Source organism: Pseudophryne corroboree, chromosome 2 (genome assembly GCF_028390025.1).
Source record: "Pseudophryne corroboree isolate aPseCor3 chromosome 2, aPseCor3.hap2, whole genome shotgun sequence".
Classification (NCBI taxonomy): domain Eukaryota; kingdom Metazoa; phylum Chordata; class Amphibia; order Anura; family Myobatrachidae; genus Pseudophryne; species Pseudophryne corroboree.
The window spans coordinates 879560406-879577188 of NC_086445.1; the positions used below are offsets into that span (position 1 = coordinate 879560406).

General features: G+C 47.8%; 1 protein-coding gene across 7 annotated transcripts in view; it reads left to right on the plus strand.

Moving 5' to 3' along the window:
* The window catches only part of ABR (ABR activator of RhoGEF and GTPase), a 725529-nt gene that overhangs the window by 522533 nt on the left and 186213 nt on the right, over positions 1-16783 (plus strand). The window lies entirely within an intron of this gene.

Sequence of the window (16783 nt, forward strand, 5' to 3'; positions counted from 1 at the left end):
AACAGTGTTTGTGGTCCGGCAGATGGGAGTGCCACATATACAAGTGCTCCAAGAGGAACAGATATCAAAGGGTTGCATTTTCAAAACCATTCACCTGTGTAAATGGAGAACATATGATTGAACTAAATGCTTTTAACTTGAGCATATCACACAAGCTGGAGCAGCTTGCATGGGCAAAACCATAGCACCATGTACATGGCAGTACGCGTGGTGACAACAGCTTCCAATGTTCCAACTGCTTTGTACTATTGTTAAATACTCTAGTAAATGCATGTTTCTCTGACGTCCTAGTGGATGCTGGGGACTCCGTAAGGACCATGGGGAATAGACGGCTCCGCAGGAGACTGGGCACACTAAAAGAAAGATTTGGTACTACCTGGTGTGCACTGGCTCCTCCCTCTATGCCCCTCCTCCAGACCTCAGTTAGATTTCTGTGCCCGGCCGAGCTGGATGCACACTAGGGGCTCTCCTGAGCTCCTAGAAAGAAAGTATATATTAGGTTTTGCAACGAGGGACTAAGGGGAGAAGAAGCGAACCTACCTGCTTGCAGCTAGCTTGGGCTTCTTAGGCTACTGGACACCATTAGCTCCAGAGGGATCGACCGCAGGACCCGTCCTTGGTGTTCGTTCCCGGAGCCGCGCCGCCGTCCCCCTTACAGAGCCAGAAGCAAGAAGATGGTCCGGAAAATCGGCGGCAGAAGACTTCAGTCTTCACCAAGGTAGCGCACAGCACTGCAGCTGTGCGCCATTGCTCCTCATACACACTTCACACTCCGGTCACTGAGGGTGCAGGGCGCTGGGGGGGGGCGCCCTGAGCAGCAATAATATCACCTTGGCTGGCAAAATAACCACAATATATAGCCCCAGAGGCTATATATGTGGTAATTACCCCTGCCAGAATACAGAAAAAAGCGGGAGAAAAGTCCGCCGATAAAGGGGCGGAGCCATCTCCCTCAGCACACTGGCGCCATTTCTCCCTCACAGTTCCGCTGGAAGGAAGCTCCCTGACTCTCCCCTGCAGTCTACACTACAGAAAAGGGTAAAAAAGAGAGGGGGGGCACAGATTTGAGGCGCAGTAAATATTATAGCAGCTATAGGGGACATAATTCAGTTAGTCCCTGCATTATATAGCGCTCTGGTGTGTGCTGGCATACTCTCTCTCTGTCTCCCCAAAGGGCTTTTGTGGGGTCCTGTCTCCTTTAAGAGCATTCCCTGTGTGTGTGTGCGGTGTGTCGGTACGGCTGTGTCGACATGTTTGATGAGGAGACTTATGTGGAGGCGGAGCAGATGCCTATAAATGTGATGTCACCCCCTGCGGGGCAGACACCTGAGTGGATGGACTTATGGAAGGAATTACGTGCAAGTGTCGACTCCTTACATAAAAAATTTGACGACATGCCAAATGCGGGACAGCCGGCTTCTCCGCTCGTGCCTGCCCAGGCAATTCAAAGGCCATCAGGGGCTCTAAAACGCCCACTACCTCAGATGGCAGACACAGATGTCGACATGGATACTGATACCAGTGTCGACGACGATGAGTCAAATTTAATGTCCACTAGGGCCATTCGTGGCATGATTGAGGCAATGAAAGAGGTTTTACACCTTTCTGATATAAACCCAGGTACCTCAAAAAAGGGTATTATGTTTGGGGAGAAAAAACTACCAATAGTTTTTCCCCCATCTGAAGAATTAAATGAAGTGTGTGAAGAAGCGTGGGCTTTCCCTGATAAGAAATTGGTGATTTCAAAAAAATTACTAATGGCGTTCCCTTTCTCGCCAGAGGATAGGTCACGTTGGGAAACTCCCCCTAGGGTGGATAAGGCGCTCACACGGTTGTCTAAAAAGGTGGCACTACCGTCTCCGGATACGGCCGCCCTAAAGGAACCTGCTGATAGAAAGCAGGAGGCTATCCTAAAGTCTATATATACACACACTGGTGTTATACTGAGACCAGCTATTGCTTCAGCGTGGATGTGCAGTGCTGCTGCTGCTTGGTCAGATTCCCTGTCAGAAAATATTGACACCCTGGACAGGGACACTAACTGTAGAGCATATAAAAGACTCAGTCTTGTACATGAGAGATGCACAGAGGGAGATCTGCCGGCTGGCATCTAGAATAAGTGCATTGTCCATTTCTGCTAGGAGAGGTTTATGGACTCGGCAGTGGACAGGGGATGCAGATTCTAAAAGGCACATGGAAGTTTTGCCTTATAAGGGTGAGGAGTTATTCGGGGATGGTCTCTCAGACCTTGTTTCCACAGCAACAGCTGGGAAGTCAGCATTTTTACCCCATGTCCCCTCACAGCCTAAGAAAGCGCCGTACTATCAGGTGCAGTCCTTTCGACCCCAGAAAAACAGGCGGGGAAAAGGCGGGTCCTTTCTGTCTAGAGGCAGAGGTAGGGGAAAAAAGCTGCACCACGCAGCAGGTTCCCAGGAACAAAAGTCCTCCCCCGCTTCTTCCAAATCCGCCGCATGACGGTGGGGCTCCACAGGCGGAGCCAGGTACGGTGGGGGGCCGCCTCAAAAATTTCAGCGATCAGTGGGTTCGCTCACGGGTGGATCCCTGGATCCTTCAAGTAGTATCTCAGGGGTACAAGCTGGAATTCGAGGCGACTCCCCCCCGCCGTTTCCTCAAATCGGCCTTACCGACAATTCCCTCGAGCAGGGAGGCTGTACTAGAGGCAATTCACAAGCTGTATTCCCAGCAGGTGATAGTCAAAGTACCCCTACTTCAACAAGGACGGGGTTACTATTCCACACTGTTTGTGGTACCGAAACCGGACGGTTCGGTGAGACCCATTTTAAATTTGAAATCCTTGAACACATACATAAAAAAATCAAAGTTCAAGATGGAATCGCTCAGGGCGGTTATTGCAAGCCTGGACGAGGGGGATTACATGGTATCCCTGGACATCAAGGATGCTTACCTGCATGTCCCAATTTACCTTCCTCACCAGGAGTACCTCAGATTTGTGGTACAGGATTGCCATTAACAATTCCAGACACTACCGTTTGGACTGTACACGGCACCGAGGGTGTTTACCAAGGTAATGGCAGAAATTATGATACTCCTTCGAAAAAAGGGAGTTTTAATTATCCCGTACTTGGACGATCTCCTAATAAAGGCGAGGTCCAGGGAGCAGTTACTGGTCGGAGTAGCACTATCTCGGGAAGTGCTACAACAGCATGGCTGGATTCTAAACATTCCAAAGTCACAACTGGTTCCTTCCACACGCTTACTGTTCCTGGGGATGATTCTGGACACAGAACAGAAAAAAGTGTTTCTCCCGCAGGAGAAAGCCAAGGAGCTGTCATCTCTAGTCAGAGACCTCCTAAAACCAAAACGGGTATCGGTGCATCACTGCACACGAGTCCTGGGAAAAATGGTGGCTTCGTACGAAGCAATTCCATTCGGCAGGTTCCATGCAAGGACCTTCCAGTGGGACCTCTTGGACAAGTGGTCGGGATCGCATCTTCAGATGCATCAACTGATAACCCTGTCTCCAAAGACCAGGGTGTCTCTACTGTGGTGGCTGCAGAGTGCTCATCTTCTAGTGGGCCGCAGATTCGGCATACAGGACTGGGTCCTGGTGACCACGGATGCCAGCCTTCGGGGCTGGGGCGCAGTCACACAGGGATGAAATTTCCAGGGACTTTGGTCAAGTCAGGAGTCGTCCCTACACATAAACATTCTGGAACTGAGGGCCATTTACAATGCCCTAAGTCAGGCAAGGCCCCTGCTTCAAAACCAGCCGATTCTAATTCAATCAGACAACATCACGGCAGTCGCCCATGTAAACCGACAGGGCGGCACAAGAAGCAGGGTGGCCATGGCAGAAGCCACAAGGATTCTCAGATGGGCGGAAAATCACGTACTAGCACTGTCAGCAGTGTTCATTCCGGGAGTGGACAACTGGGAAGCAGACTTCCTCAGCAGACACGACCTACACCCGGGAGAGTGGGGACTTCATCCAGAAGTCTTCCTACTGTTGGTAAACCGCTGGGAAAGTCCACAGGTGGACATGATGGCTTCCCGCCTCAACAAGAAGCTAAAGAGATATTGCGCCAGGTCAAGGGACCCTCAGGCGATAGCTGTGGACGCTCTAGTGACACCGTGGGTGTACCAGTCGGTCTATGTGTTCCCTCCTCTGCCCCTCATACCAAAGGTACTGAGAATAATAAGAAGGCGAGGAGTAAGAACAATACTCGTGGTTCCGGATTGGCCAAGAAGAGCTTGGTACCCGGAACTTCAAGAAATGTTATCAGAGGACCCATGGCCTCTACCGCTCAGACAGGATCTGCTACAGCAGGGGCCCTGTCTGTTCCAAGACTTACCGCGGCTGCGTTTGACGGCATGGCGGTTGAATTCCGGATCCTAAAGGAAAAGGGCATTCCGGAGGAAGTCATTCCTACGCTGATAAAAGCCAGGAAAGAAGTAACCGCAAACCATTATCACCGCATTTGGCGAAAATATGTTGCGTGGTGTGAGGCCAGGAAGGCCCCTACAGAGGAATTTCAGCTGGGTCGTTTTCTGCACTTCCTACAGTCAGGAGTGACTATGGGCCTAAAATTGGGTTCCATTAAGGTCCAGATTTCGGCTCTGTCGATTTTCTTTCAGAAAGAACTGGCTTCACTACCTGAAGTTCAGACTTTTGTAAAGGGAGTGCTTCATATTCAGCCCCCTTTTGTGCCTCCTGTGGCACCTTGGGATCTCAATGTGGTGTTGAGTTTCCTAAAATCACATTGGTTTGAACCACTTAAAACCGTGGATCTCAAATATCTCACGTGGAAAGTGGTCATGTTATTGGTCTTGGCTTCGGCCAGGCGTGTGTCAGAATTGGCGGCTTTGTCGTGTAAAAGCCCTTATCTGATTTTCCATATGGATAGGGCAGAATTGAGGACTCGTCCCCAATTTCTCCCTAAGGTGGTATCAGCTTTTCACTTTAACCAACCTATTGTGGTGCCTGCGGCTACTAAGGACTTGAAGGATTCCAAGTTACTGGACGTAGTCAGGGCCTTGATTGCCGCATCCTAAATCAGTAAAAGCCCATTCCACGAGGAAGGTGGGCTCATCTTGGGCGGCTGCCCGAGGGGTCTCGGCTTTACAACTTTGCCGAGCTGCTACTTGGTCAGGGGCAAACACGTTTGCTAAATTCTACAAATTTGATACCCTGGCTGAGGAGGACCTTGAGTTCTCTCATTCGGTGCTGCAGAGTCATCCGCACTCTCCCGCCCGTTTGGGAGCTTTGGTATAATCCCCATTGTCCTTACGGAGTCCCCAGCATCCACTAGGACGTCAGAGAAAATAAGAATTTACTCACCGGTAATTCTATTTCTCGTAGTCCGTAGTGGATGCTGGGCGCCCATCCCAAGTGCGGATTGTCTGCAATACTTGTATATAGTTATTGCCTAACTAAAGGGTTATTGTTGAGCCATCTGTTGAGAGGCTCAGTTGTATTTCATACTGTTAACTGGGTTAAATATCACGAGTTATACGGTGTGATTGGTGTGGCTGGTATGAGTCTTACCCGGGATTCAAAATCCTTCCTTATTGTGTCAGCTCTTCCGGGCACAGTATCCTAACTGAGGTCTGGAGGAGGGGCATAGAGGGAGGAGCCAGTGCACACCAGGTAGTACCAAATCTTTCTTTTAGTGTGCCCAGTCTCCTGCGGAGCCGTCTATTCCCCATGGTCCTTACGGAGTCCCTAGCATCCACTACGGACTACGAGAAATAGAATTACCGGTGAGTAAATTCTTATTATTTGATGCCAATGGGCAGGAGACCTAAATGACCTCTAGAACATAAATGCACAAGTGTTTACATGACAGATGTGTACTGGTAGCATTCATAAAGGCATGCTACCATTTCAGGAACTCCAAATACAGTATATTGGTGATAAATACATTGGGTGTCTAAAACTATTAAAGGGTCATCAGAATCTGAATTGATAGCTGTAGTAATGGACGATTTTATTTTACTTAAAAACTGTACATTATAGTTAACATATATTGCTTGTGTTTGTTCCAGATAGTTTGTGGTTTTTTGGGCAGTGAAGGATTTGGTGCTGTGATGTCCAGGATTGGAAAGATTGAGAGACGATACTGTAGTCAGTTTTTTTTTTAAATATTATTGCAGAAATACCGCCATTAACCCAAAAGAAGAACTGTCCATCTGTGGAGCAGCTTTCTAAAGGGGTGGTCTTCAGTATGCCGACTGTCGGGATCCCAGCGCACAGTATACCGGCGCCGGAATCCCGACAGCCAGCATACCAACACTTTTTCTCCCTCGTGGGGGTCCACGACCCCCTGGAGGGAGAATAAAATAGCGTGGCGCGTGTAGCGAGCCCGCAAGGGACTCATTTGCGCTCGCCACGCTGTCTGTATGCCGGCGGTCGGGTTCCCGGCGCCGGTATGCTGGTCACCGGGAGCCCAGCCGCCGGCATACCATACTACACCCTTCTAAAGGGCCCTACAGACTGGACGACCCGCCGCCGAGCTGCCTGACTGCCAATACGGCAGACGGGCGACCCCTGCGGCGCTGGGGAGGTGACGGGGGAGTGAAGTTTCTTCACTCCCCTCGTCACCCGGCACCATAGCAGTGCATGCTAATATGGACAATCTCGTCCATATTGTCCTGCATGCATAAGCGACGGGGCACCAACGATGAATGAGCGTGGGGCCGTGCAGCGTTTATCGTTGGTGCCTACACACTGCACGATATGAACGAGAACGTTCATATCGTGCAGTGTTATCTACAAGTGTGTAGGGCCCTTAATACCTCTTTAACACAGAGGTTTTTACCCAGTTTGCCAGGTCAATTCTCTTCGTATCCTGTGTGAAAGGGACATCCCGTATCGAAAATCCTGGGACTTTGTCCCCGGTTTTTACCAGGGTCGAAGACATGGCAATTTTGACCCTGGTTGGCCCTTTTACACAGGAGAAATACCCGGGTTAATCAGCAAATTACTGGGTAGAACTGCTTCACTCAGTAAATTGTTTTTCTGTGTGAAAGTGGGGTCTGGCTGAGACTAGCAAAATGACACGGCACTCAAATGCCAGGTAAAAGCCGGATATTAGGGAGTTTTCTGTGTGAAAGTGGTATTAGCCCTGCTTACACTGCTTGGGTTAAAACATCTTCAGAATCTTCATTGCCAGTTTTTAAGCTACAGAGACAAGTCAGTGCAGATCTTGATTTTATTTTATTTTTAAAGGGGTTGGGCTTTCTAAACTGCTGCCTACAGTAGATTCTAGAACATGTGCTGCAGCACAGTGCCCCCTAGTGTCACAATTATTTGTCAACTGGTTGCCTGGATTGAAATTCTGGATCAACCCTGACACAGTTTGGGCAGCATTACAATGTCCCTGTTTTGGCTGTACAATGACTTGTATCTAATTCACACATGTTAATGTCACTTTCATGGTTCCAAAGGTGAATATAAAGAAGACAACTGATTTGACATAGTACTGTAGAGAGAGCTGCCCTTAGATACAAACACATGACACCCATCTTCTACAACTTCCCTTAGGCAGATGTTGCCTTTCTAATCAACAGGTGCATCCCTGTATCTGAATTAAGTTCAATTTGTTTAGAGCACAATAGTTACATTTTGTATTGATAAAAACAACTATCCTGTTTCCCTAAAATCTGCAGATGTTTCACTACTTATCCATATAAGTGATTCTTCTGTATAGATGTTTGCTCATACACATAGCGTCTGTACGCCATGCAGTGCGGCTGAGATGCTCTGAAAGGTGTAGCATACCTTCTTTTCTCTGACGTCCTAGTGGATGCTGGGTACTCCGTAAGGACCATGGGGAATTGATGGGCTCCGCAGGAGACTGGGCACTCTAAAAGAAAGATTAGGTACTATCTGGTGTGCACTGGCTCCTCCCTCTATGCCCCTCCTCCAGACCTCAGTTAGAATCTGTGCCCGGCCCGAGCTGGTTGCACACTAGGGGCTCTCCTGAGCTTCTAGAAAAAGAAAGTATTTGTTAGGTTTTTTATTTTCAGTGAGATCTGCTGGCAACAGACTCACTGCTACGAGGGACTGAGGGGAGAGAAGCGAACCTACCTGCTTGCAGCTAGCTTGGGCTTCTAAGGCTACTGGACACCATTAGCTCCAGAGGGATCAAACACAGGGCCCGACCTCGATCGTCCGGTCCCGGAGCCGCGCCGCCGTCCCCCTTGCAGAGCCAGAAGACGGAAGAGAATCCTGAAAATCGGCGGCTGAAGACTTAGGTCTTCATTAAGGTAGCGCACAGCACTGCAGCTGTGCGCCATTGCTCCCTATGCACACCACACACTCCGGTCACTGATGGGTGCAGGGCGCTCGGGGGGGGGGGGGCGCGCGCCCTGGGCAGCAATTCGAGTACCTTACATGGCTAATTGACACATAATACAGCTTTTAAGCTGTATATGTGCATAATCCCTCGCCATTATACAGATAAAAAAGCGGGAGAAGTCCGCCGAGAAGGGGGCGGGGCTATCTTCCTCAGCACACCGGCGCCATTTTCTCTTCACAGCTCCGCTGGAAGACAGCTCCCCAGGCTCTCCCCTGCAGTTTCCAGGCATCAAGGGTAAAAAAGAGAGGGGGGGCACTAAATTTAGGCGCAAACTATATATAAAAGCAGCTATAGGGAAAATCGCTTTTGTTAGTGTAAATCCCTGATTATATAGCACTGTGGTGTGTGCTGGCATACTCTCTCTCTGTCTCCCCAAAGGACTTTGTGGGGTCCTGTCCTCAGTCAGAGCATTCCCTGTGTGTGTGCAGTGTGTCGGTACGGCTGTGTCGACATGTTTGATGAGGAGGGTTACGTGGAGGCGGAGCAGGAGCCAATAAGTGTCATGTCGCCCCCTGCGGGGCCGACACCGGAGTGGATGGATATGTGGAAGGTTTTAACTGACAGTGTCAACTCCTTACATAAAAGGTTTGACGACGTGACAGCCATGGGACAGTCGGCATCTCAGCCCGCACCTGCCCAGGCGTCTCAGAGGCCATCAGGGGCTCAAAAACGCCCGCTGACTCAGATGGCAGACACAGATGTTGACACGGAGTCTGACTCCAGTGTCGACGAGGATGAGATAAATGTACAGTCCACAAGGGCCATCCGATGTATGATTACGGCTATGAAAGATGTTTTACACATTGCTGACATAAACCCGGTTACCACAAAAAAGGGTATTATGTTTGGGGAGAAAAAGCAGCCAGTGACTTTTCCCCCATCTGATGAGTTGAATGAACTGTGTGAAGAAGCGTGGTGTTCCCCTGATAAGAAACTAGTAATTTCTAAGAGGTTACTGACGGCGTACCCTTTCCCGCCAACGGATAGGTTGGGAAACATCCCCTAGGGTGGACAAGGCGCTCACACGTTTATCTAAAAAGGTGGCACTGCCCACTCAGGATACGGCCGCCTTAAAGGAGCCTGCAGATAGAAAGCAGGAGGCTATCCTGAAGTCTGTATATACACACTCAGGTACTATACTGAGACCTGCAATTGCTTCGGCATGGATGTGTAGTGCTGCAGCAGCATGGTCTGATACCCTGTCAGACAACATTGATACCCTCGACAGGGATACTATTTTGCTAACTATAGAGCATATTAAGGATGTAGTCCTATATATGAGGGATGCACAGAGGGACATTTGCCGACTGGCATCCAGAATAAATGCGATGTCCGTTTCTGCCAGGAGAGTATTATGGACTCTGCAGTGGACAGGTGATGCCACCTCTAAAAGGCACATGGAGGTTTTGCCTTATAAGTGTGAGGAATTGTTGGGGACGGTCTCTCGGACCTTGTATCCACAGCGACAGCTGGGAAGTCGACTTTTTTACCTCACGTTCCCTCACAGCCTAAGAAAGCACCGTATTATCAAGTACAGTCCTTTCGGCCTCAGAAAGGCAAGCGTGTCAGAGGCGCATCCTTTCTGCCCAGAGGCATGGGAAAGAAGCTGCATCAGACAGCCAGTTCCCAGGAACAAAAATCCTCCCCTGCTTCCACTAAATCCACCGCATGACGCTGGGGCTCCAGAGGTGGAGCCAGGTGCGGTGGGGGCGCGTCTCCGGAACTTCAGCGACCGGTGGGTTCGCTCACAGGTGGATCCCTGGGTCCTACAAGTGGTATCTCAGGGATACAAGCTGGAGTTCGAGGCGACTCCGCCTCGCCGTTACCTCAAATCGGCCTTGCCATCTGCTCCCAAGGAAAGGGAGGTAGTACTGGCGGCTATTCACAAGCTGTACCTCCAGCAGGTGATAATCAAGGTTCCCCTCCTTCAACAGGGAAGGGGTTACTATTCCACAATGTTTGTGGTACCGAAACCAGACGGTTCGGTGAGACCCATTCTAAATTTAAAATCCTTGAACACTTATATAAGAAGGTTCAAGTTCAAAATGGAATCGCTCAGGGCGGTTATCGCAAGCCTGGAAGAGGGGGATTTTATGGTGTCGCTGGACATCAAGGACGCTTATCTGCATGTCCCCATTTACCCACCTCACCAGGAGTACCTCAGGTTTGTGGTACAGGATTGTCATTACCAATTCCAGACGTTGCCGTTTGGCCTGTCCACGGCACCGAGGGTATTTACCAAGGTAATGGCCGAAATGATGATACTCCTTCGGAAGAAGGGAGTTATAATTATCCCGTACTTGGACGATCTCCTTATAAAAGCGAGGTCCAAGGAGCAGTTGTTAGCCAGCGTAGCACTATCTCGGGAAGTGCTGCAACAACACGGCTGGATTCTAAATATCCCAAAGTCGCAGCTGATTCCTGCGACGCGCCTGCTGTTCTTGGGCATGATTCTGGACACAGAACAGAAGAAAGTGTTTCTCCCAGTGGAGAAGGCCCAGGAATTGTCATCTCTGGTCAGGGATCTCCTGAAACCAAAAAAGGTGTCGGTGCATCACTGCACGCGAGTCCTGGGAAAGATGGTGGCTTCTTACGAAGCAATTCCATTCGGCAGGTTCCATGCAAGGAACTTTCAGTGGGACCTGTTAGACAAGTGTGGATCGCATCTTCAGATGCATCGGCTGATCACCCTGTCCCCGAGGGCCAGGGTGTCTCTGCTGTGGTGGCTGCAGAGTGCTCATCTTCTCGAGGGCCGCAGATTCGGCACTCAGGACTGGGTCCTGGTGACCACGGATGCAAGCCTCCGAGGTGGGGGGAGCAGTCACTCAGGGAAGAAACTTCCAAGGACAATGGTCGAGTCAGGAGACTTCCCTACACATAAATATTCTGGACCTAAGGGCCATTTACAATGCCCTAAGTCAAGCAGAACCCCTGCTTCAAAACCAGCCGGTGCTGATTCAGTCAGACAACATCATGGCTGTCGCCCATGTAAACCGACAAGGCAGCACAAGAAGCAGGATGGCGTTGGCAGTAGCCACAAGGATTCTCCGATGGGCGGAGTATCACGTGCTAACACTGTCAGCAGTGTTCATTCCGGGTGTGGAAAACTAGGAAGCAGACTTCCTCAGCAGGCACGACCTCCACCCGGGAGAGTGGGGACTTCATCCAGAAGTCTTCACGCAGATTGTGAACCGTTGGGAACGGCCACAGGTGGACATGATGGCGTCCCGCCTCAACGAAATGCTAAAAAAGTATTGCGCCAGGTCAAGAGACCCTCAGTCGATAGCTGTGGACGCACTAGTGACACCGTGGGTGTACCAGTCGGTTTATGTGTTCCCTCCTCTTCCTCTCATACCCAAGGTACTGAGGATAGTAAGTAAGAGAGGAGTAAGAACTATACTCGTAGTTCCGGATTAGCCAAGAAGAACTTGGTACCCAGAACTACAAGAAATGATCTCGGAGGACCCATGGCCTCTGTCTCTCAGACAGGACCTGTTACTGCAGGGGCCTGTCTGTTCCAAGACTTACCGCGGCTGCGTTTGAATGCTTGGCGGTTGAACGCCGGATCCTAACGGGAAAGGGCGTTCCAGATTAAGTGATTCCTACGCTGTTAAAGGCTAGGAAAGACGCTGCCTGAAGTTCAGACGTTGTTAAGGGAGTGCTGTATGTTCAGCCCCTTTTGTGCCTCCAGTGGCACCTTGGGATCTCAACGTAGTGTTGGATTTCCTAAAATCACATTGTTTTGAGCCACTTCAGACCGTGGAGTTGAAGTATCTCACGTGGAAAGTGGTCATATATTTTTGGCCTTGGCTTCGGCTAGGCGTGTGTCAGAATTGGCGGCTTTGTCATGTAAAAGCCCTTATCTGATCTTCCATATGGACAGGGCAGAATTGAGGATTCGTCCCCAATTTCTCCCTAAGGTGGTATCAGCGTTTCATTTGAACCAACCTATTGTGGTGCCTGCGGCTACTCGGGACTTGGAAGCCTCCAAGTTGCTGGATGTAGTCCGGGCCCTGAAAATCTATGTTTCCAGGACGGCTAGAGTCAGAAATACTGACTTGCTGTTTATCCTGCATGCACCCAACAAGCTGGGTGCTCCTGCTTCTAAGCAGACTATTGCTCGCTGGATCTGTAGCACAATTCAACTTGCACATTCTGCGGCTGGACTGCCGCATCCTAAATCAGTAAAAGCCCATTCCACGAGGAAGGGGGCTCTTCTTGGGCGGCTGCCCAAGGGGTCTCGGCATTACAACTTTGCCGAGCTGCTACCTGGTCGGGGTAAAACACGTTTGCAAAATTCTACAAGTTTGATACCCTGGCTGAGGAGGACCTTGAGTTTGCTCATGCGGTGCTGCAGAGTCATCCGCACTCTCCCGCCCGTTTGGGAGCTTTGGTATAATCCCCATGGTCCTTACGGAGTACCCAGCATCCACTAGGACGTCAGAGAAAATAAGAATTTACTCACCGGTAATTCTATTTCTCGTAGTCCGTAGTGGATGCTGGGAGCCCGTCCCAAGTGCGGATTTTCTGCAATACTTGTATATAGTTATTGCTTAACTAAAGGGTTATTGTTATGAGCCATCTGTTCAGTGAGGCTACGTTGTTATTTTCTACTGTTAACTGGGTATAGTTATCACGAGTTGTACGGTGTGATTGGTGTGGCTGGTATGAGTCTTACCCTGGATTCCAAATCCTTTCCTTGTAGTGTCAGCTCTTCCGGGCACAGTTTCCCTAACTGAGGTCTGGAGGAGGGGCATAGAGGGAGGAGCCAGTGCACACCAGATAGTACCTAATCTTTCTTTTAGAGTGCCCAGTCTCCTGCGGAGCCCGTCTATTCCCCATGGTCCTTACGGAGTACCCAGCATCCACTACGGACTACGAGAAATAGAATTACCGGTGAGTAAATTCATATTTTTCTTTCAGTTTTGCATCTTTTTCGCATCGCAGACGCAGCAAAACACCACTCAGTGTACTAGAGGCATCGGGCTGTATCTTTATAACTGCACAGGAATTAGCATTACATATGTTGGTTAGATACACACTCTGGGAGAGCGTAGGTGACTAGCACCTTATCGAGCTAGACTATAAATCATACTCTTTCCTCTGTGTTGGTAGAACAGAGTTTTACTGTATTTATTCTTTACATATAAAGGATGCTTGTATCATTTTAGCTGTTCTCCATGTAAGGTATTATCACACACAGTGTCCTTCAGTAATGGCAGAGTTTAGTAAGATTACTTTCTGTCTCTGTGATCAATCAACTAGATATAATTACAGTAACCTATGGATCACATGGACGCTAGTCGCCACATAGTTGCGAGATAGTGAGTGCTCCAGAATTATAGTCACACTGCAGGTGGAAATTAGGGTGGGATTTCGGGATTGGCCAGCATCTTAGTTTGTTTATATACCGGGCAGCCTTGAGTGCCCACAGGAGGCTCAGACGCTGCCCGGCTCCCCCTGCCACCTTCCCCTGGCTCTGGCTGGGCACACTGCGCATCCACCTGCCCACCAGCCGGACGTCACCGCCACCCTGCACTTACCGGCCGCCGGATCCCAGAGGAAGTGTCCCACCCTCCCATCCAGATTGAGTTATCTGGGCTGGTCAGGGGAAGGGGGGGACGACACATTGAAAAGCAGCCTATCCCGGGATTGATCATTTTTTCAATCCCGATTCCCGGGATTGATAAAATGGGCCTGGATTGCCCACCCTAGTGGAAATCTATAATACAGTCCTTTTAATATTCTGTGTTTACAACTCAAAGCAATTTGATGAGGCATTATTTATTAGAATGCTTGTATAAGTTAAAATGTTTTGCAACAGACTGCTACTTTTACAAACTCTCTTTAATTACTCTATTCCATAGGTTTCCTTCACATGTATACGTTATACATTTAGATGTTCTGCCATATCAGGTCCCAGTGGATTGTTGGGCCTATTTCTGTCACTGTTTTTGCCACACACAAAAAGAAAAGCATTGGCTTGTATTTGTAAGGAGCAGATATTGTAAGCGGCACTTTTATTTTCCTACTCTGTGGCCTTTTTTCCCCCCTGTGCTGATATTGGGTGATAACAGCTTATTTACTGCACACTGTGGTCTATAGTAACATCCAAGAAAGCAAATGAAACAGAGTAAATTAAGTCTTAAATTGTTTAGTTTTATTGGGTTTGGGTCGTTGGGTCGACAGTCATTAGGTCGACCACTGTTGGGCGACAGGTTCATTAGGTTGACATGTACTAGGTCGACAGGTCAAAAGGTTGACATGAGTTTTTTTACATTGGTGTTTTCTTCGTAAAGTGACGGGGAACTTCAGTACACCATGTCTCCTCGCATGCTTCGGGCAAGGTTACCGTTCCCAATTGTAGTCCACGTGGATTGTAAAGTATGAAAAAAGTCCAAAATTTGAGAGAGAAAAAATGAAAAACTCATGTCGATCTTTTGAACTGTCGACCTAATGACCCTGTCAACCTAAGTTGTGTCGATCTAATGACCGTATCCCGTTTTATTTGTCCTTTTCATTCTCAAAGTGAAAATCTAGGGTGGAGAAACACATTTTAAACAAACTATGGAATCATTAATCTAAAGTGGATTTACAAAAAAGAAAAGCATCTGTTTTGCCACATTGACCTGAAAAAAAATATATCAGCGATACATTTTTATGTGGAAACCAAGTTCCTGGGAATGATCTATCCTTTTCTCCTGGAGACTAGTTAGGACGCTGGGGTATTATAAGCATTCTTGCCTACTTTTAAAAAAGTGCTTCAGTGAGTTTGTAAAAGCAACACACGTCAGCGCGGCTTTAAAGTGGGCATGTAATGGTTCTGAAAGGCATGTCATAAAATTGTACACGTAAATGAGTCCCAAAGCAGTTGCTCTATCTGTCTGTATATCTGTCATATGTTGCTCAGTAATATCTACTTGTTGAGTGGTTCCCAAACTTTTCTTTAATCACTGCGTCCTATGGTGTCAGCATTTTTTTCACAGCTCCCATAAGCCAAAAGTTTCTTATTGAGAAATTCAGGAAAAAAATATTTTAATTAAGTAAATTGTGTTACCTGTCAGTCTTCAGTTCGGTTATGTGGTGGTGGACAGGATTGCTTTAATATTTGTCCACTCATTTTGTGATTGGCAGCCACCAGCACTGGTTTTGCTTATGAAATTGACCATAATCGTTTCTATAGTATCAGTGCAGTGTATTTTCCTGTAGCACCATTATGGTTCATTAAAGCAGTTTTCTCCTTATGATCGTCAGTAAGCTGCATCAGGTGTGCTGCATAGTTGTGTGAATAGTTACAGTATATCCATACTTGGCTACTTGCCTGAGCTGTTGGTTATTATTTAATACAGGTTGAGTATCCCATATCCAAAATGCTTGGGACCAGAAGTATTTTGCATATCGTATTTTTCCGTATTTCGGAATAATTGCATACCATAATAAGATATCATGGCGATGGGACCTAAGTCTAAGCACCGAATGCATTTATGTTTCATATACACCTTATACACAGCTTGAAAGTCATTTTAGCCAATATTTTTAATAACTTTGTGCATTAAACAAAAGTTTGTGTACATTCACACAATTCATTTGTTTCATATAAACCTTATCCACACATCGTGAAGGTCATTTAATACAGTACTTTTAATAACCTTGTGTATTAAACAAAGTTTGTGTACATTGAGCCATCAGAAAACAAAGGTTTCACTATCTGTCTCACTCAAAATATTCTGTATTTCGGATTATTTGGATATGGGATACTCAACCTGCACTGATGTATATTGCTTTCAGAGTTGCTCTTCTCTCTTCTCTTAGCTCAGCAATTTTATAATAGAGACCATGGGGTAAATTTACTAAGCAGCACGTTTCAAATCAACAACGTCTTCAGCAGTTTCAGCCACTTGATTTAAAGGGGCAATACTATTAATTCTAAAAATCTGACTTCTTTGTATTTAATATTATTGCTCCTTTACATCCAGTGGCTGAAGACACTGCGGCTTTGAGTAGTGTCACTTACTAAATGTGTCCCATAACTGGATAAAGCCACTTAGAACTAAGAAAATAGATGTGCCAAGGTTTATAAGGATGATATGAAGCACTGGTGATATATTTGTTCAGATTGTGGCTCCAGTGCTACTGTAGTATTGTAGGACTATTGGTAGCTGCTTAGCTATACATCATCTCTTCTACACTCCCTGCATTTGCTTTTTTTCAGCCACATAAGCACAGTTGTTGAATTTATAATTATATCATCTGATGACAAAGGCAAAAATAGTGTTTCTCTATCGTCCTAGTAGATGCTGGGGTTCCTGAAAGGACCATGGGGAATAGCGGCTCCGCAGGAGACAGGGCACAAAAAGTAAAGCTTTAGGATCAGGTGGTGTGCACTGGCTCCTCCCCCTATGACCCTCCTCCAAGCCTCAGTTAGATTTTTGTGCCCGGCC